Here is a 20570-nt window from a genome sequence, read left to right as displayed (position 1 = left end):
AAAACCCTCAGAAAGATTTTATTTTTTTATTTGTAAGTAAATTCTACATCTAATGTAGGGCTTGAACTTATGACCCTGAGATCAAGAGTCAAATGCTCCACCAACTAAGCCAGCCAAGTGCCCCCATTTTGAATAAATTTTTATATATAGGTTTATATATGGTACGAGGTAAGGGTTCAACTTCATTCTTTTGCATGTATATAACTGTGATGGAAGACACACTCCTCTTGTGTTTCTCCTTTACTCTCCCACTACTACCACACTCAAAACACTTCTGACACCAGACATGTTGGCTTTCCATACATCAAGCTATTCTCCTCGAGACCGGCTGGCTGGGTGTCTGTCCTATAATTCAATTCAATTCTATCTACCTGGAGTTTACATCAGATCCCCAAAAGGGCTTAGTTCTGCAACACTGCCCCTACTTGAAATGCCAATCCCAAGTCCCAGGTTGTCACCTGTATAAATGACCCCCTCCTTGGGTCTGACAATTTGCTAGCTTATAGAATTCAGGGAGATACTTAGATTTACCAATTTATTACAAAGGCTATAATAAAGAGTACAGATGAGCAGCCAGATTTAGAGACACATAGGGAGAGCTGTGTGGGAAGTGGTGCAGAGCAGCCATGCTCCTTCTGTGTGCACCACTCTTTCAGCACCTCCAAGTGTGCACCAGCTCAGAAGATCTCTGAACCCCATCCTTCTGGAATCTTTACTACTTCCCAGAGGACAGAGGGTAGGGCTGAAAATTCCAAACTTCTAATCATGACCTGGTCTTTCTGGTGACCTGCCATCATCCTGAAGCTATTAAGGAGCCCACCTAGAGTTGCTTCACTGGAACACGAGACACTCCTATCGCCCAGGAAATGCTCAAGAACACAGGAGCTCTGTGTCAGGAACCAGTGTCCTAGCCAAAACTACTAAGACCAAGCATCAGAACAAAAGTTGCTCCTAGTGCTGTTATCACTCAAGAGGTTACACGGATTATAAGAGGTCTCTGCCAGGAACTAGGGGCAGAGACCAATATATGTGCTGTTTATTCTTTTACAATATCCAATGGAGTTGTGCTGGCACCATTTGTTGAAAAGACTCCTTTCTCCATTGAATGTTCTTGGCACCCTTGTCAAAAATCAACTGACCATAATGTGACAACTTCTGGACTTTCAATTCTTTCTACTGATCTACATTTCTATCTATATGCCAGTAACATAATTACTATCATTCTGTAGCAAGTTCTGAAATCAGAAAATGTAAATACTTCAGCTTCATTGTTCTTTTTCAAGGCTGTTTTCCCTTATTATAATCTTCCTCATTTCTGTAAGGTCAAAAGAAATGTCCCCTCTTTCATTCCTGGTTTTAGTAATTTGATTCTTCATTTTTTCTTGGTCTGTCTAGCTAAAGGTATGTTAATTTTGTTCATTTTTTTTTTCAAAGAACCAATTTTTGGTTTTTTTGGTTCCCCTTCTTGTTTTTCTATCTTCTATTTCATTTCCACTGTAATCTTTACTATTTCCTTCCTTCTCTCTGCTTTAGATTGTTTTGTTTGTTTAAAGATTTTAATTTATTTTTCAGATAGAGCACAAGCAGGGGGAGCGACAGGTAGAAGGAGAAGCATACTTCCCTCTGAGCAAAAAGCCCGATGTGGGGCTCAAACCCAGGACCCTGGGATCATGATCTGAATCGAGAGCAGACACTTAAGGGACTGAGCCACCCAGGCATCCAAGAAGGGGCTTGAACTCCCAAACTTGAGATCAAGAGTCAAATGCTCTACTGACTAAGCCAGCCAGGTTGGCTCTGCTACCTTTAGGTTTAATTTGCTCTTCCTTCTCTACGGTCATAAGGTGAAAGGTTAGGTAATTTACTGGAGATCTTTCTGGCTTCTCAATATAGGTGTTCACTGTTATAAGTTTCTGTTTAAGCACTGCTAAAACTGAACCCCATAATTTTGGTACCTTGTGATGATATGTAAATTAAGGAATCTACAGAAAATCACTTTGAAATCTTAGAAGATAGGGTCATTGATGCCATATACCATGTGGGACAGCCTATTATTTTTCTTTAAAGAAGACACAAGACTGAAGGAATTAAAAAAAGGACTAGCTTAGAGTTAAATCTCATTCTGCCATTTAATAATTAGGGAACCTCAAGCAAGTCTCAGTTTCCTCAGCAAAACTATCAAGAAAATTAAATGACACAGCATATTTATAAAGGATCTTTTTTTTGAGATCAAGAGTCAGACACTTAACTGATTGAGCCACCCAGGTACCCCATAAAGCATCTTCCTGACTAAATATCCAGTGTTCATTCCCCCTTACTAATAGCACCCAAATTACCCAAATTGGGGAATGATCTTCCTTTATCATGCATCTACTGTCTCAATGGGTTTGATCTACTCCCAGGCCCAAAGTTGGGCATTAACTACTCTAAAATCAGAGTAATAGACACATTTCTCTTTTGTTATGGAGATCAATTTGTTGATGGCAAGAAAATGAAATATTCAAGACTTAAGGCATTCAATGCATGATATTACTCTGAGATCAATTTGTTGATGGCAAGAAAACTAAATATTCAAGACTTAAGGCATTCAATGCATGACATTACTCTGACAAATATAATTTTTTTTCCTTTTGTTTTCCAAGGATATTCTAATCAGAGCAAAACCTAGTACGTTCCATATGACAATTATGAGAAGAATTTTTTTTTTTTTAGATTTTATTTATTTTTTTGAGAGAGAGAGAGCATGAGAAGTGGGAGGATCAGAGGGAGAAGCAGACTCCCTGCCGAGCAGGGAGCCTGATGCGGGACTCGATCCCGGGACTCCAGGATCATGACCTGAGCCGAAGGCAGTTGCTTAACCAACTGAGCCACTCAGGCATCCCGAAATGTTATTTTTAAGGAGAAAAGAATGTAGCTCCCTTCCAGTTGCTATCAGCAACTAGCTCTCAACCATGAAGGAAACCAGCATTAAGAATTAAGTCTACAAATATGGAAGAGATAAGCACACACAAAAAAGTCAGATGGACAGCCATATGCAAAAGAATGAAAACCAGGGGGCGCCTGGGTGGCTCAGTGGGTTGGGCCGCTGCCTTCGGCTCAGGTCATGATCTCGGAGTCCTGGGATCGAGCCCCGCATCGGGCTCTCTGCTCAGCAGGGAGCCTGCTTCCTCCTCTCTCTCTCTGCCTGCCTCTCTGCCTGCTTGTGATCTCTTTGACAAATAAATAAATAAAATCTTTAAAAAAAAAGAATGAAAACCAGACCCTATCTTATACTTTACACAAAAATTGACTCAAGATAGACTAAGATTTGAATATAAAACCGAAACCATAATATTCATAAAAGAAAACATAAGGATAAGCTCCTTGACCCTGGTCTTGGCAATGATTTTTTGAATTTCACACCAAAAGCAAAGATGACAAAAGCAAAAATAAACAAGTGGGACTACACCAAATTATAAAACTTCTGCACAACAAAGAAAACCATTAACAAAATGAAAAGGCAACCTACTGAATGGGATAAAGTCTAGGCAATTCATATATGTGATAAGGGGTTAATATCTAAAATACCAGGAAAGGATGCTGTATTTTGTCAAATGCTTTTCCTGTATCAATTCAGAGGACCATACGGTTCTTCTCTCTCCTCTTATTTAATGTGTTCTTTTACACTGATTCATTTCCAAATGTTGAACCATCCTTGCATCCCAAGGATAAATCCCACCTAGTGTAGGGATGGAGGAACAGTCCTCAATTTCATAAAAACCATCTATGAAAAGACACAGTGAAAATCATTCTCAATGGGGAAAAGCTGAGAGACTTTCTGTTAAGATCAGGAACACAGGGGCGCCTGGGTGGCTCAGTGGGTTAAAGCCTCCGCCTTTGGTTCAGGTCATGATCCCAGGGTCCTGGGATCGAGCCCTGCATCAGGATCCTTGCTCGGCAGGGAGCCTGCTTCCCTCTCTTTCTGCCTACTTGTGATCTCTGTCAAATAAATTTTAAAAAAAAAAATCTAAAAAAAAAAAAAAAAGATCAGGAACACAACAAGGATACCCACTCTCACCACTACTGTTCAGCATAGTACTAGAAGTCCTAGTAACAGCAGACGGACAACAAAAAGAAGTAAAAGGTATTCAAACTGGCATAGAAGAAGTCAAACTCTCTCTCTTTGCAGATGACATAATACTTTATGTGGAAAATGCTAAAGACTCTACCTCAAAATTACTAGAACTCATACAGCAATTCAGAAATGTGGCAGGATACAAAATCAATGCACAGGTATCAGCTACGTTCTTATACACTAACAATGTAACTATAGAAAGATAAATTAGGGAATTGATTCCATTTACAATAGCACCAAAAATCAAAAGCTATCTTGGAATAAACCTAACCAAAGAGGTGAATGATCTATACTCTAGAAACTACAGAACACTTATGAAAGAAACTGAAGAAGACACAAAAAGATGGAAAAACATTCCATGCTCATGGATCAGAAGAATAAACACTGTTAAAATGTCTATGGTCCCCAGAGCAATCTATACTTTTAATGCCATCCTGATCAAAATATCAATGGCATTTTTCAAAGTGCCAGAACAAACAGTACTAAAATTTGTATGGAACCAGAAAAGACCCCGAATCGCCAAGGGAAGGCTGAAAAAGAAAAACAAAGATGGGGCATCACGTTGCCTGATTTCAAGCTATATTACAAAGCTGTGATCACCAAGACAACGTGGTATTGGCACAAAAAACAGACACATAGATGATGGAATAGAATAGAGAGCCTAGACATGGACCCTCAACTCTATGGTCAACTAATCTTCGACAAAGCAGGAAAAAATATCCAGCAGAAAAAAAGACAGTTTCTTCAATAAATGGTGCTGGAAAAACTAGATAGCTCTATACAGAAGAATGAAACTTGACTATTTGCCTACACCAAACACAAAAATAAACTCTAAATGGATAAAAGACCTCAATGTGAGACAGGAATCCATCAAAGTCCTAGAAGAGAACATAGGCAGTAACCTCTTCGACATTAGCCACAGCAACTTTTTTCAAGACATGTCTCCAAAGGCCAGGGAAACAAAAGTGAAAATGAACTTATGGGACTTCATCAAGATAAAAAGCCTCTGCACAGCAAAGGAAACAGTCAACAAAACAAAGAGGCAACCCATGGAATGGGAGAAGATTTTTTTTTTTTTAAGATTTTTATTTATTTATTTGACACAGAGAGAGAGAGATCACAAGTAGGCAGAGAGGCAGGCCGAGGGAGAGGGGGAAGCAGGCTCCCTGCTGAGCAGAGAGCCCAATGTGGGGCTTGATCCCAGGACCCTGAGACCATGACCTGAGCCAAAGGCAGAGGCTTAACCCATTGAGCCACCCAGGTGCCCCAGGAGAAGATATTTGCAAATGACACTACAGACAAAGGGCTGGAATCCAAAATCTATAAAGACCTTCTCAAATTAACACCCAAAAAAACAAATAATCAAGTAAAAAAATGGGCAGAAGACATGAACAGACACTTCTCCAAAGAAGACATACTAATGGCTAACAGACACATGAAAAAATATTCATCATCATTAGCCATTAGGGAAACTCAAATCAAAACCACATTGAGATACCACCTTACACCAGTGAGAATGGCAAAAATTGACAAGGCAAGAAACAAATGTTGGAGAGGATGTGGAGAAAGGGGAACCCTCTTACACTGTTGGTGGGAATGCAAGGTGGTATAGCTACTATGGAAAAACAGTGTGGAGGTTCCTCAAAAAGCTAAAAATAGACCCAGCAATTGCACTATTGGGTATTTACACCAAAGATACAGATGTAGTGAAAAGAAGGGCCACATGCACCACAATGTTCATAGCAGCAACATCCACAATAGCCAAACTGTGGAACGAGCCAAGATGCCCTTCAACAGACAAATGGATAAAGAAGATGTAGTCCATATATACAATGGAATATTACTCAGCCATGAGAAAGAATGAAAACCCAACTTTTCTAACATGGATGCGACTGGAGGAGATTATACTGAATGAAATAAGTCAAGCAGAGTGAGTTAATTATCATATGGTTTCACTTATTTGTGGTGCATAACAAATAACACAGAGGACATAGGGAGATGGCGAGGAGAAGGGAGGTGAGGGAAATTGGAAGGGGAGATGAACCATGAAGAGACTATGGACTCTTAAAAACAATCTGAGGGTTGTGAAGGGGCTGGGGGTGGGAGATTGGGGGAGCCAGGTGGTGAGTATTATGGAGGGCACATATTGCATGGAGCACTGGGTGTGGTGCATAAACAATGAATTCTGTTACACTAAAAAGAAATTAAATTTTTAAAAATGTGCTTACAAAATAAATAAATAAATAAATAAATTTTTAAAAAAGAAACAAAACAAATGAACAAAGGGGGAAAAAGATACAATCCCATAAAACAGATTCTTAACTATAGAGTACAAACAAATGGTTACCAGAAGACAGATGTATGGGAGATGGTTAGAACTGTGAAGGGGATTAGAACTGGGATTGTCTTGATAAGCACTTAGTGTATGGAACTGATGGATCACTACATTGTATACCTGAAACTAATATAGCACTGCATGTTAACTACATTGGAATTAAAATTTTAAAAATTAAAAACAGAACTACCAAATGATCTAGCAATTCCACTTGTGGGTATATACCCAAAGAAATGAAACTACTATCTTGAAGAGACATCCCACGCCCATGTTAAATGCAACATTATTTACAATAGCTAAGACATGGAAAAAACTTATGTGTCCATCTATAAATGAATGGATAAAGAAAATATAGTATTTATATACACTACAATACTATGCAGCCATAAAAAAATAAGAAAATCTTGCCATTTGTATTAACATGGATGGGCTCTGAGAGCATTATGCTAAGTGAAATAAGTCAGACAGGGAAAACTTGTATGTGGAATCTAAGAAAACCAAACTCACAGAAACACAGAAGAGATCAGTAGTTCCCAGAAGTGGGGAGTGAGAGGTAGGGAAAACAGGTAAATGTGGTTAAAAGGTACAAACTTCAGTTATAAAATAAGTAAATCTTGGATATGTAATGTACAGCATGGTGATTACAGTTAACAAATTTTAAAAGTTCTCATCATAGGAAAAAAAAAGTAACTGTGAGGTGATAAACTCAACCAACTAAACTTATGGTAATCATTTTACAATATATATGTATATCAAATCTATGTTTAATCTACATATAGTACAAAGTTGTATGTCAAATACCTATACATACACATATATAAGTACATATATGTATACGTACACATATACATTACACTGAGAGGGAAAAAAAGAGAATTGAAATCAAAATATACCTAAAGTCTACTCTCCACCTCTGGATCTTTCAGTCTGGTATATAAGAAAAGTATATGTGCTCAAGACTACTTGAGGTAAATATCAGCTTTTTCACTTGCGAGCTTGGTACTTCATCTCTAAAAGCCACGTGATGGGTAACAAAAGCACTTACCTCAAAGAGTTATTACATAAGTAAATCAGCTAAGGTATGTTTAATATTTAATATACTACCTGGCACATAGTAAATGCTCGATATATGCTTCCTATAATTATCATTAGTGATTATGAACACAAGTTTTAGAAAGACACAGATCTAAGCTAAAATCTGGCTCTTTATCTTACCACTTTTTTGACCGTGGACAGCTTATTTAACCTCTCTTAGGCTGTATTTCCTCAACTATAAAATCTGGGGAAAGTTGTAAAAATTAAATCAAATAATATTTTTTTAAAAAAACATTTAAAACAATACCTGACACAGAAAGAATAAATGACTGCTAGCCTCTTCATTACATAATAGGTACAAATTGCTTTTTAAAGTGGTTGTACCAGTTTATACTTCTGCCATCAGGACATGAGGAAGTTTTCTTTTCTCTATCTTCACCAATACATGGTACTGTCAGACTTTTTTTTTGCCAATCTGAAGGGAATGAAACAGTGTCTTGCTACATAACTTGCATTTCTCTAGTTACTAGTAAATTTGAGTATCTTTTCATCTGTTTATTGATTATTTAGGCTTCCTTTTTTGTGAATTTCCAGTCCTTATCCTTTGCCCATCTCCTCTCTGTCCACTCCTACTGCCTACCTTGGCCTAGGACATCACTATGTCATAGAGTATGTACTTGGAATCCTCAGCCTCTATGTTCTTCAAATACTTTAAGGCCCTCACTGGTTCCTTTACACTACATTCCTTTCTCTCCATATTACTGGTGCCACTTAACCTCTCACCTAAGGAGTCAAGCCCACCTCACTCTCTCCCTGAGGCCCAGCAGGAAACATTTATGGAGTTCTAGCAACCACAATACTCTCGATGTCATGAACCATTCATCCTTGCTGCTAGTTTTGTCCTCCTAACTCTCTGGTTTGGACAACTGAGCATCTGCTTAGTTTCCCTTTTGTTCCCTTGTCAATGCTCCTATGGATCTTTTTATACATTCCTCTTTTGTCTTTTAAGATTTTATTTATGTATTTGACAGAGAGAGAGAGAGAGAGAGAGAGATCAATCACAAGTAGGCAGAGCAGCAGGCAGAGGGAGAGGGAGCAGCAGGCTTCCCGGTGAGCAGAGAGCCCAATGCGAGACTCGATCCCACGACCCTGGGATAATGACCTGAGCCAAAGGCAGACAAACTTAATCAACTGAGCCACCCAGGCACCCCCATTCCTCTTTCTTTTTAGGTTTTATTTATCCATTTGAGAGAGAGCGAGCAAGAGGGCACGCACAAGCACAGGGGGGCAGCAGGCAGAGGGAAAGGGAGAAGCAGGCTTCCCATTGAGCAGGTAGCCCAATGCAGGGCTCAACCTCATGACCCTGGGATCGTGACCTAAGCCAAGACAGACGCTTAACCGACTAGTACCCAGGTGCACCCACCTTCCTCTTTCTTGAATATTTTATACATTTTTTTGATAACTTATCATTCTATAATTCTACATCATTCTATAACGTCATTATTCATTCTCAGTGTCAGTCTGACTTGACTGTGAACTGCTGAGGACAAAGACCATGCCCTGTTTATATTCCTAGCTCCTAGCACAGTGGTTCACATTTACCAGGCATCTAAGAAGGAAAGAAGGGAGAATGAAAACAAGCATTCATGAACTACCTAATATCCTGGACTTTCTAGAGCTTGCCCCTTCTTCTCCATTCTACTCCCCCTCTCCCCGCCCCCCAGGGCCAAATGTCCACCTTAGAATGATTAGCATGAGCTTGCTTTGTCCTGTGCTTCACTTACCTTTTATAAACATCCTACTGGACTCTGCTGATGATGACTCCTCTAATGAATTACCACCAATTATCTAATGACAAGCTCACCCAGCAGTGTCTCTTCTGGACCCCATCTGTTTGATCACATCTGACAGTACTTCAGGCCAAGAATGTCCCATAATGTCACCGGCCACACACTATTCATAAGATAATCTCCCCCCAAATACTGATTTTATCATGTCATTTATCTATTCAAGAAACCATAAACAATAATGCCTATAGAAATAACATTAAAATGGCTAACCCGGACTCCTCCACAAAACTACTAGAACTGGTGAATGAATTCAGTACAGTCTAAAGATACAAAATCAGTACAAAGAAATCCACAGCATTTCTATATACTAATATTGAAAGAGCAAAAAGAAAAATTAAGAAAACAATCCCATTTATAATTGCATCAAAAATAATAAAACACCTAGGAATAAACTTAGCCAAGGAGATGAAAAACCTGTACTCTAAAAACTATAAAACACTGATGAAAGATATTTAAGAGGACATAAACAAATGGAAGACATTCCCTGCTCATGGATTGGGAGAACAAATATTGTTAAAATGTCCAAACTACACAAAGGAATCTACAGATTTAAAGCAATCCCTATTAGAATACCAACAGCGGGGGTGCCTGGGTGGCTCAGTGGGTTAAGCCTCTGCCTTCGGCTCAGGTCATGATCTTAGGGTCCCGGGATCAAGCCCCGCATCTGGCTCTCTGCTCAGAGGGGAGCCTGCTTCCCCCTCTCTCTCTGCCTGCCTCTCTGCCTACTTGTGATCTCTCTGTGTCAAATAAATAAATAAAATCTTTTTAAAAAATAAAATAAAATACCAACAGCATTTTCCACAGAAGGAGAACAAATAATCCTAAAATTTTTATGGAACCACAAAAGACACTGAAGTTTCCTCAAAAAATCAAAAATAGAACTATCCTATGATCCAGTAATTGCACCAATGGGTATTTACCCAAAGAATATGAAAACACTAATTCGAAAAGATGTATGCACCCCAATATTTACTGCAGCATTATTTACCATAGCCAAATTATGGCAACAACCCAAGTGGCCATCAATAGATGAATAGAAAAAGAAGTGATGTGATGTGATATGATGTGATGTGTTTGTGTGTGTGTGTGATAGATTATCATTCAGCAAAAGGAATTAGAGAAAGACAAATACCGTATGATTTCACTCGTGTGTGGAATTTAAGAAACAAACAAAGAAAAAAAGAACAAACAAAAACCAGCCTCTTAATTATAGAGAACAAACTGATTATCAGAGAAGAGGTGGACAGAGGGATGGATGAAAAAGGTGAAGGGGATTAGGAGTACACTTACTGCGGTAAGCACTGAAAAAGGTATGTAAATATTGAATCATTATATTGTACACATGACTAAAATAACACTATGTTAATTATAATGGAATTAGACATTTTTTTAATTTACTTTCTGAAAAAATAAATGAAATAAAATGGTGAACCTAGAATTTACGATCATTCTACATTACTTAGCAAACCCCATTTCCTTCAGTTCTTCAACATACATCATACACTCTGATGAAGTCGGTTTGTTTTTTAATTCTCCTTTGAAAATGTGCTACTTTGTTTTTTGCTCAAGTTATTCCCCTCCACCTCATTTCCTCAAACAAATACAAATCTCGAATCCAAATATCCCTGTAGGAAATAATATCAACCAATTAAAACTCAGGATTAGATTTACAGCTATCAGCAAGTTAGTTATTTAGCAAAGCCCTGAGGGGAAAAAAATAAAGAAGACTATTAAAATAAGTTTCCTGGAGTTGAGTAAGAGCAATCAAGTCTGGCGCAGAGATGAAAGTAGAGAAAGAAGAAAGTCAGCAAGGTAAGCACTGATCACTAACAGTCATAGATTGTTGACCTCAAGAAAACATAGCATGGAAATATACAATAAGTCAATTTTAACTCCTTACTTATATGTCTCTTACATTAAAGAAATCCTTTAAAAGACTAAAGGAATCCTGATGGAAGGCCTGGCTGGCTCAGTTGGTTGAGTGTCTGCCTTCAGCTCAGGTCATGATCCCAGGGTCTGAGGATCGAGTCCCACATTGGGCCTCTTGCTCAGTGGGGAGCCTGCTTCTCCCTCTGTCTGCCACCCCCCCCATACACAAATTAATAAATAAAAACTTTTTAAATAAATAAATAAATGAACCTGAACATACAAACCAAATCTTTACCAGTCACTCTAAATACCACCACTAAGGCTTTCTCTTTATTTTCTAGCTCTTGACTAATCTAACTGAATAGGGAATGTTTGTGGTCTGTCACCAAACTGTGCAAAAAAGAAATAATCAATGATATGTCCACTCAAAAAAGACAGTAAGAAATAGACTTAATTTAGACAGGTAGATATGTCTACAGATATTACAGGCAAGGTAGCATCTTGCTAGTTAAACACAGATTTTAACTGTGATATTAAAAAGGATTTTTATTCATCTGATGCATGTAGTGATAAACCCTTCCTTACTGTCCAAAATCTTTTTTTAAAGGAATAGATAAACTGTACTCTAAAATTAATGCATATGGAGCACCTGGGTATCTCAGTAGGTTAGGAGGCCAACTCTTCATTCTGGCTCAGGTCATGATCTCAGGGTCCTGGGATTTGAGCCCCGAGTCAGGCTCTGCACTCAGTGGGAAATCTACTTGAGGATTCTCTCTCCACCCTCTTTTCCTTCCCCAACTTACACTCTCTAAAATAAATCTTTTTAAAAATAAAAATAAAAAATTGGGGTGCCTGGGGGGCTCAGTGGGTTAAAGCCTTTGCCTTAGGCTCAGGTCATGATCCCAGGGTCCTGGGATTGAGCCTCACATTGGGCTCTAGGCTCAGCGGGAAGTCTGCTTCCTCCTCTCTTCTCTGCCTGCTTGTGATCTCTGTCAAATAAATAAATAAAATCTTTTAAAAAATTAAAAATTAAATAGATACATATAACCTAATGAATCTTTTTGTTCTTACAATTTCAAATAATCATCTACTACCCTTGCTTTCAATACAAGAGCTTAAAAATCTATGGCAAGTGATGGTATGGTGGTCTACACCCCAGCATTAAATATTAATGAATAACAACGCCACATAAAAGGCAAATAATTTTATATGAATTTTATATGCCTGAGAAAGTAAAACAATAAAAAAAGGCATTGATTATTTTCCTTTTTAAATAAAAAAAGCCATTTAGTAATAAAGTAAAAAGCTAGTTAAAAGTATCGTAAACCCGACTTCATGAAGATAAAAAGCTTCTGCACAGCAAAGGAAACAGTCAACAAAAGAGGCAACCCATGGAATGGAGAAGATATTCGCAAATGACACTACAGACAAAGGGCTGATATCCAAGATCTATAAAGAACTCCTCAAACTTAACACCCCAAAAAACAGATAATCATGTCAAAAAATGGGCAGAAAACATGAATAGATAATTCTCCAAAGAAGACATACAAATGGCTAACAGACACATGAAAAAATGTTCATCATCATTAGCCATCAAGGAGATTCAAATCAAAACCACATTGAAATACCACCTTACACCAGTTAGAATGGCCAAAATCAACAAGGCAAGAAACAACAAGTGTTGGAGAGCATGTGGAGAAAGGGGAACCCTCTTATACTGTTGGTGGGAATGCAAGTTGGTGCAGCCACTTGGACAACAGTATGGAGATTTCTTAAGAAATTAAAAATAGAGGGGCACCTGGGTGGCTCAGTGTGTTAAAGCCTCTGCCTTTAGCTCAGGTCATGATCCCAGGGTCTTGGGATCAAGCCCCGCATCGGGCTCTCTGCACAGTGGGGAGCCTGCTTCCTCCTCTCTCTCTGCCTGCCTCTCTACCTACTTGTGATCTCTCTCTCTGTCAAATAAATAAATAAAATCTTTAAAAAAAAAAAAGAAATTAAAAATAGAGCTACCCTATGACCCTGCAATCGCACTACTGGGTATTTACCCCAAAGATACAGATGTAGTGAAAAGAAGGACCACATGCACCCCAATGTTCATAGCAGTAACATCCACAATCGGCAAACCGTGGAAAAAGCCAAGATGCCCTTCAACAGATGAATGGATAAAGAAGATGTGGTCCATATATACAACAGAATATTACTCAGCCAACAGAAAGGATGAACACCCAACTTTTGTTATCAACATGGATGGGCCTGGAGGAGATTATGCTAAATAAAAGAAGTCAAACAGAGAAAGTCAATTATCATATGGTTTCACTTACTTATAGAACATAAGCAATAGTATGGAGGACATTAGGAGAAGGAAAGGAAAAGTGAATTGGGGGAAATTGGAGGGGGAGACGAACCATGAGACACTATGGACTCTGAGAAACAAACTTGAGGGTTTTAGAGGGGAGGGCGGTGAGGGATGGGTGATCCTGGTGGTGGGTATTAAGGAGGGCACGTATTGCAAGGAGCACTGGGTGTGGTACATAAACAACGAATCCTGGAACACTGAAAAAATAAAATAAAACAAAATAAATCCAAAAAAAAAGGTACCCCAAACCTACTCATGGGGATGCTCTGGAACTCAAAGAACAAATTTCAGGTTAGTGGGAAAGTAGCAAATACTGGGAATTCTGCAAAGCTGGATTATTATACTGCTAAGGACACAACAAAACCAGTCTTAGCATCCTTACCCATCATTTCTTTTTACTTAACCAGTCACACCACCACCAAACAAACCAACCACACCCAATCTAACAATAACAGCTCATGAAACAACTATACCAAGGAACACAGAAAAATATAAGGTATAAGTCCTTTCATCAAAGAATTTACAATATTTTTGAAAGAAACAAATGTACTATAAGATAATATGACAATACAAGATCAAATGATAGTTTCTATGAACAAAAATAAGCACTGTGAGAAATCAGTAGATTAAGTGGATCAGAATGCTTAGAGCACAGAGCTAGGAACTTATGGATGGTAAAACAGAAAGAACGCTGAGTGGTCTAAACCAAGTTCCCAGGGAAAAAAAAAAAAATGAGCCAAGAAGTTTAAAGAACAAAGGCTCCTCTTAGCTCTCATGGGGATGCCCTTGGGTTCTAGTAGCTCCCCAGGAGACAAAGGCAAAACAAAGTTTCCAAGCTCTTCAATCTAGATCACCATCACAGGGAATTCTATCTTTTAAACAAAACTATCCTATCATAATGGTCAATTTAAAACTATCAGGTTTTTGTGGTTAGAATGGAAAAAAAAAGGGCACAATTTCATCATCCTCTCTATTTAAAACACGTACTTGTTAATTACAAAAATATATGAACAAATGTATGTAAAAATAGGAGAGTAAAAGTCAAGAATTGGGGAACCATTCCAAGAGACCCAATATCAGCATAGCAAGTGTTCCAGAAAAGAAGGGGTAAAAAATTAAGGGGCTGGAAAACATCAACAAAATAATTCAAGAAAACTTCCTGAGAAAAACTTTCAAATCACAAGTTTCAATAAAGGACAAAGACAGGCATACTAGATGAAAACATACCCATACTATGGTATAACATCATGAAATTGCAAAACCCTGGGGGAAGAGAGAAAAAATTATATGTTTCCAAAGTAACATGAATCATAACAGAATTATACTTCTCAACCGCTATAGGGAGTATGAAGACAAATTTTGGAAGTAAAATTATTTTCAATCCAGAATTCTATATCCAGCCAGTTTTTCACTTAAACACCAGGGGTAGTATAAAAACTTTCAGACTTGCAAGAGAGGTCTCACAGACATACCTCCCGGCATCCTTTACTCAGGAAACTATTTAGAAGAGGTACTTCACTAAAATGAAAATAAACAAAAAAGAGAAAGGGATTCAATGAGGCATACAATATAAAAGAAAATCAAAGAGAATCCCCAAGAAGATACTGAAGGGTGATCCAAGGATGATACTTGTGAACAAAAACACCAAGCTGGACTGGAGCTGACTAGGAGGTCCCTACAAAGACTTACCTAAGGAGAGGAAATCCAACAGCTGTGCAAATCAGTAGCTTATTGTTTTTTATTGCCAAATAGTATTCTACTGTATGAATATACCAACCCTGATTCATCCATTCACTTTTTTCTTTGAAGTATACATTTTCGGCAAGTAAGAATAAAGTTGATATAAATATATGAACACAGATTTTCATTTCTCAAGGTTAAATGCCTAGGGGTAGGGTTGCTAGATCATACAGTAAATCCATGTTTGACATCTAAGTATATGCTTAACTGTTTTCCAGAGGAACTGAATCACTCTGCATCCCTACCAGCAATATGTGAGGGTTCCAGTTGCTCCACATCCTCCTCAGCACTTGGTACTGACAACTTTGATTTAAGTCATTCTAATGGATGTACAGTAGTAGTTCACCATTTGCACTTAATTTGCATTCCCCTAATGGCTAGTTATGCTAAACATCTTTTCATGAGCTGATGTGCCACTCTATATCCTCTTGCCAAAGCCTATTAAACATTTTTAAGTGGCTTGTTTTCCTACTGTTGAGTTTGCAGAATTCTTTACATATTCCAAATATAAGTCCTTTGCAGGTATATGATTTGTAAATCTTTTCTTCCAGCCCATAATCTGCCTTTTAATTCTTTTAACAGTGTCTTTGCAAGTGATGGTTTTAATTTGATGAAGTCCAATTCATCAATTTCTTTTTTTATGAATCATGCTTTTGGTGTAATGCGGAAGAACTTCTTATCTACACCCAGGTTATGAAGATTTTCTCCTGTCTTCTTCTAAAAGCCTTACATTTTTATATCTCAAATTTAGATGTGTGGTACATTTAAAGTTCATTTTCATATATTGTGTAGTTTAGGTCAATGTTCATTATATTTGTATGTGGATATCCAATTGTTCCAGGACCACTTGTTGAAAAGATTTTTCTTTTTTCCGTTTTGTCACTTTGTAAAAAATTACTGGCCATGGTTGTGTGCGCCTATTTATGTGATCTCTATTCTATCTCATTGCTCTACATGCCTTTCGCTTTGCGATACCACAGTCTTCATGATGATAGCTTCATCCTGTTTTTAAATCATGTAGCTTGATTTTTTCCAACATTTTTCTTTTTCAGAATTGTTTTGGAAGGCCTGGGTAGCTCCATCCTTTAAGCATCTGCCTTCAACTCAGGTCATGATCCCAGGGTCCTGGGACTGAGCCTCACATTGGACTCCCTGCTCAGCGGACAGTCCACTTCTCCTTTTCTTTCTTCCCCTCTCCCTCACCCTCTCCCTCTCTCTCAAATAAATAAAATATTTTTTAAAAAATGGTTTTGGCTATTCTAGGCCCTTTACCTTTGTAAAGAAATTTTAGAATCAGTTTAAAACCAGAAACGGTGCTGTTGGGATTATTTTTATTAGTATTGCATTAAATCTATAGATCAATTTAGGGAAAATCAACATCTTTACTATTATGATTCTTCAAATTCATAAATACATTTTTCTCCATTTACTTAAATATCCTTTGATTTTTTTTTTTAAATCAGGGTTCTATAATTCTCAGCATAGAGATCTTATATATATTTTGTTGAATTTATACCTAAGAGTTTCACTTTGGGGAAGCTACTATAAATATCTTTAATTCAGTTTTCAATTGTTGTATCACTAGTATATAGAAATATGATTTTTTTTGTGAGCTGACCATGAAGCACTTGCTAAACTCATTTACTCTAGGAATTTCTTTGTGGATTGCTTGCGATTTTCTACATAGATGATTATGCCATCTGAAAATAGGGGCAGTTTTATTTCTTCCTTTTTAATCTTTGTACCACTATTTCTTCAAGTATTTTTGATGGATCACATTCATTATCTTCTCATTCTGGGTTTCCGATGACACAAATGTAAGACCTTAACATAGTTTCATAGGTGCCTGAAGCTGTATATTTCTTTATTTTTAACCTTTTCCCTGTTATTCAAATTGGATCACTTCTGTTGACCCATTTTTAAGTGCAGACTCTTTCATTGTCATGTCTACTCTGCTATTGAGCCCTTTTAATGAATTTTAATTTCCATCATTGTATTTCTTAGTTCTAAAATCTCCATTTATTTCTTCATATCTTCTATTTCTTTGCTGATACTTTCTATCTTCCTGTTCAATCCTTGAACATGGTCATAATAGCTGATTTTAAAACTACTTTTCAGATAATTTTAACATATGTGTGATCTTGGCATCACCATCTGTTCACTGTCTTTTCCCATGTAAGTTCAATTTTTCTGTTTGTTTTTTTTTTTTAAGATTTTATTTATTTATTTGATAGAGAGAGATCACAAGTAGGCAGAGAGGCAGGGAGAGAGAGAGAGAGGAGGAAGCAGGCTCTCCGCCAAGCAGAGAGCCCGATGCGGGGCTCGATCCCAGGATCCCGGGATCATGACCTGAGCCAAAGGCAGAGGCTTTAACCCACTGAGCCACCCAGGCGCCCCTTTCTGGTTCCTTTTAAGCTGAGTAATTCTAGATTGTATTCTGGACATTTGGATATTGTGTTATGATACTCTGAATCTTATTTAAGCCCCACTGAGAAAGCTGGTGTGTTTGTTTTAGCCAGTAACTGATTTGACCCATTGGGTTCACATTTCAAGTTCTGACCAGCCTTCTGTGGGTTGTATTTCCAATTAAAATTCAGTTTGCAAACCCTCTGCAGTCATACATACAGTTTCATAACTGTACCATGCAGTGTCCAGTTTGGGAATTAGGGGTGGTCTATCCCATAATTCAGTCCTTGATGTTTCTGTATGCTGATCAGGAATCAGACTCACACATGTCAGCTTGGGAGTCAGCTCAATAGTCCATCACCAACTTTAAGTAGTCAGCTTTCTAAGCTCCTCATTCTCTTGCAATCTTTTGGTTCCTTGGGGCTCCCCTTTTCCACCTTTCCAGCAGAAAGCTGGGACTTCATTAACCCCATTCTGCCATGTACTTCCCATGACTGCGCCCACATCAGGGCTAAGCAAAAGAAGAGCAGAGGGAGAAGAAAACAATGGGATTTGCTGCACTCTCTTGATACCAAAGCTCCTCCAATATGGGAGGAAGTCTCCCCTCCCTCTGAGATTTAGGCTCCTGCCTGCCCCCATTGAGGCCACTACAGCTTCTGCCAAGGAATGCTTGAGGCCTGGGGTGCAAGAAAATGAAGAAAAGAAAAAAAGAAGAAGAAGAAGAAGAAGAATGTGGGAAAGAGATCCCTTCGGCTCCTTGAGCCAGAACCAGAGGGCTTCTCCTGGTGCTTTTTCTGTCCGTATTAATAACGCTCACTTCTAAGTTTCAGGATACATTAAGTTCAGGCTGGGGCATACCGGAAGAAAAAAAATGGTAAACTCACCGCCGGTTCAGTGGTACTTTGAATTCTGGTCTTCTTCCCCAATCTGCCTCCTACTATTTATTTTTCAGAGTCCTCAAATAGCCACTCCAAGCATTCTGTCCAGGTTTTATAGCTGCATTCAGTGGGAGAGACAGGGTGAAGTGTGCTTACTCCATCTTATCTGGAACCAGAACCTGGACTACTGTTTTTCATAACATACTCTGTCGAACTGATTATTGAAACTATTTATAGAACTTTGATTACAAGAAGTTAAAAAGTAAAGATAAGCAAATCCTGTATTAACCTTACTGTGGAAAAGGGAACAAGGAAGCCAGTAGGATCGCATTTTTTTAAGCATATATTCTTTTGGGTATTATATGCTTAGGAAAAGTGAAGTTTTTAACTGTATTTGTTTTATTTCTTTAAATCCTATTTTATCTGTGGACTTTTATAAATACTAGGACTGTTACAAATTTTTTAAAAGAAGAAGAAAAGGGGCGCCTGGGTGGCTCAGTCATTAAAAGAAGAAGAAAAAGTAGTATGAGACAGAGGAAGCAGAATTCAGATGAGAGGCCATAAACTGTATAAGAAACTGAAAAAAGTTCAGGATGACCAACACTCCAAGTGTAAGCCAACGGTTTCTGGTAAAGAGGCTAGGGAAGCAGGCAGGAATCAGTTCAAGATCTTGCATGCCAGGTTAAGGTGGCTGGACTTTACCTGAGAAAACGAAGGCCTTTAAGTGTTATAGCAAATGTTGGGAGTGACATGATCCAATCAGTATGTTTGAACAATCGCTCCTGCTACAGAACATAAAGATATGTAAAATATGAGTCTTACTGTCTGAATGTTAGGGGGTCACATCAAGTTGCAGAAAAATACATATATATTATGGTTGCACATGTTGTTGAGGGATATGGGTGAGAGGGTTGTTTCACATAGACATGCATGCACACAGTCATTATATATCATATGTAATCATACGATTTTATACATGATTATGATTCCATATGATTTATATATATAGGATATATATCACATGATTATTTATGTATGTGTAAAAATAGATAGATGACAAAATATGTATTGAATGTTTCTGGAAAAAACACAAGAAACCAGTAACAGTGGTTAGTTTAGGAGGAAGTTGGGGGCTAAGAGAGAGCAAACTTACTTTCCACTTTATTCTTCTCTCATTTTTAAACCTTTTACTGTGAATATTTACACCCTTAAAAAGGGTTTAAAAAAATAGAGGGAGGTCTTACACATGAACTAGATACACTAGAACAAGTATGAATAAGCCTAGCATTCAGTAATCCATCTTCCAGCATAGAGTTAGCACTCAAACACTACTACAGATTTCCCTACAAATACTACTCACCATTTATAAGGTTCACAACACAGAACAGCTTTTTTATTACATTACATTAGACTGCATTTCACTAATTTACTACGTATTTTCAAGGACTGAGAAATTTAAATAGAAGATGGAAGAGTAAGAACCGATTTTGAAGATATCATCATTATACTACGTTTTTTCACTATGAAATTATACTACATTTTCACTATAAAAGAAATGTTTGTGTTACTCTTTTCAATTTTTTAAGCACTGAAGGACATAAAGGGAAACATTAAAAGATTTTTTCTTCTTTCCTGGTCCCCCTAATGCCAATTCCTAAACATAACTATCCCCACTGGCTTCTTGAGCTCTGTATGATTCCAGACTTTCGCTGTGCTTATAAAGCACATATAAATATATGTGTACATGTGTATACAAACACACAGACATATATATTATACTCTCTTTCAAGGAAATGGATCTCTGCTCCTTAAGATAACCTAGACATATTCAACTTCCTAAATGTCATTTTCCTAAATCCAGGGTAATCAATAGACAAATCCCGAAGCTGGCAGATAATGTGAAATCTTCCAAGTAGAGAATGTTAAAATAAACACACTGAATAGATAAAGTTCTCAGAGATCTCCTAACACATCTTTGATGGAACAGATG

The 20570-nt window shown here is 37.8% G+C and overlaps 1 protein-coding gene across 4 annotated transcripts in view; it reads right to left on the bottom strand.

Annotated features, from left to right (window-relative positions):
• Positions 1 to 20570, bottom strand: part of TTBK2 (tau tubulin kinase 2) — a 164533-nt gene that overhangs the window by 83140 nt on the left and 60823 nt on the right. Inside the window, exons 2-3 of one of the 4 annotated variants that reach the window (XM_032856711.1) lie at positions 19283 to 19365; positions 18587 to 18698 (exon numbers count right to left, since the gene is read on the bottom strand). The exons of 2 other annotated variants lie outside the window; for them this stretch is intronic. The gene's annotated coding sequence lies outside the window, so the exon portion shown is untranslated. The remainder of the gene's footprint in view (positions 1 to 18586; positions 18699 to 19282; positions 19366 to 20570) is intronic. One more of the 4 variants, XM_032856710.1, reaches the window with a different exon arrangement.

The sequence above is a fragment of the Lontra canadensis genome, unplaced genomic scaffold (assembly GCF_010015895.1).
Source record: "Lontra canadensis isolate GAN:19392208 unplaced genomic scaffold, GSC_riverotter_1.0 scaffold12, whole genome shotgun sequence".
NCBI classification, from domain to species: Eukaryota; Metazoa; Chordata; class Mammalia; order Carnivora; family Mustelidae; genus Lontra; species Lontra canadensis.
This window is presented reverse-complemented; position numbering and strand designations above follow the sequence as displayed.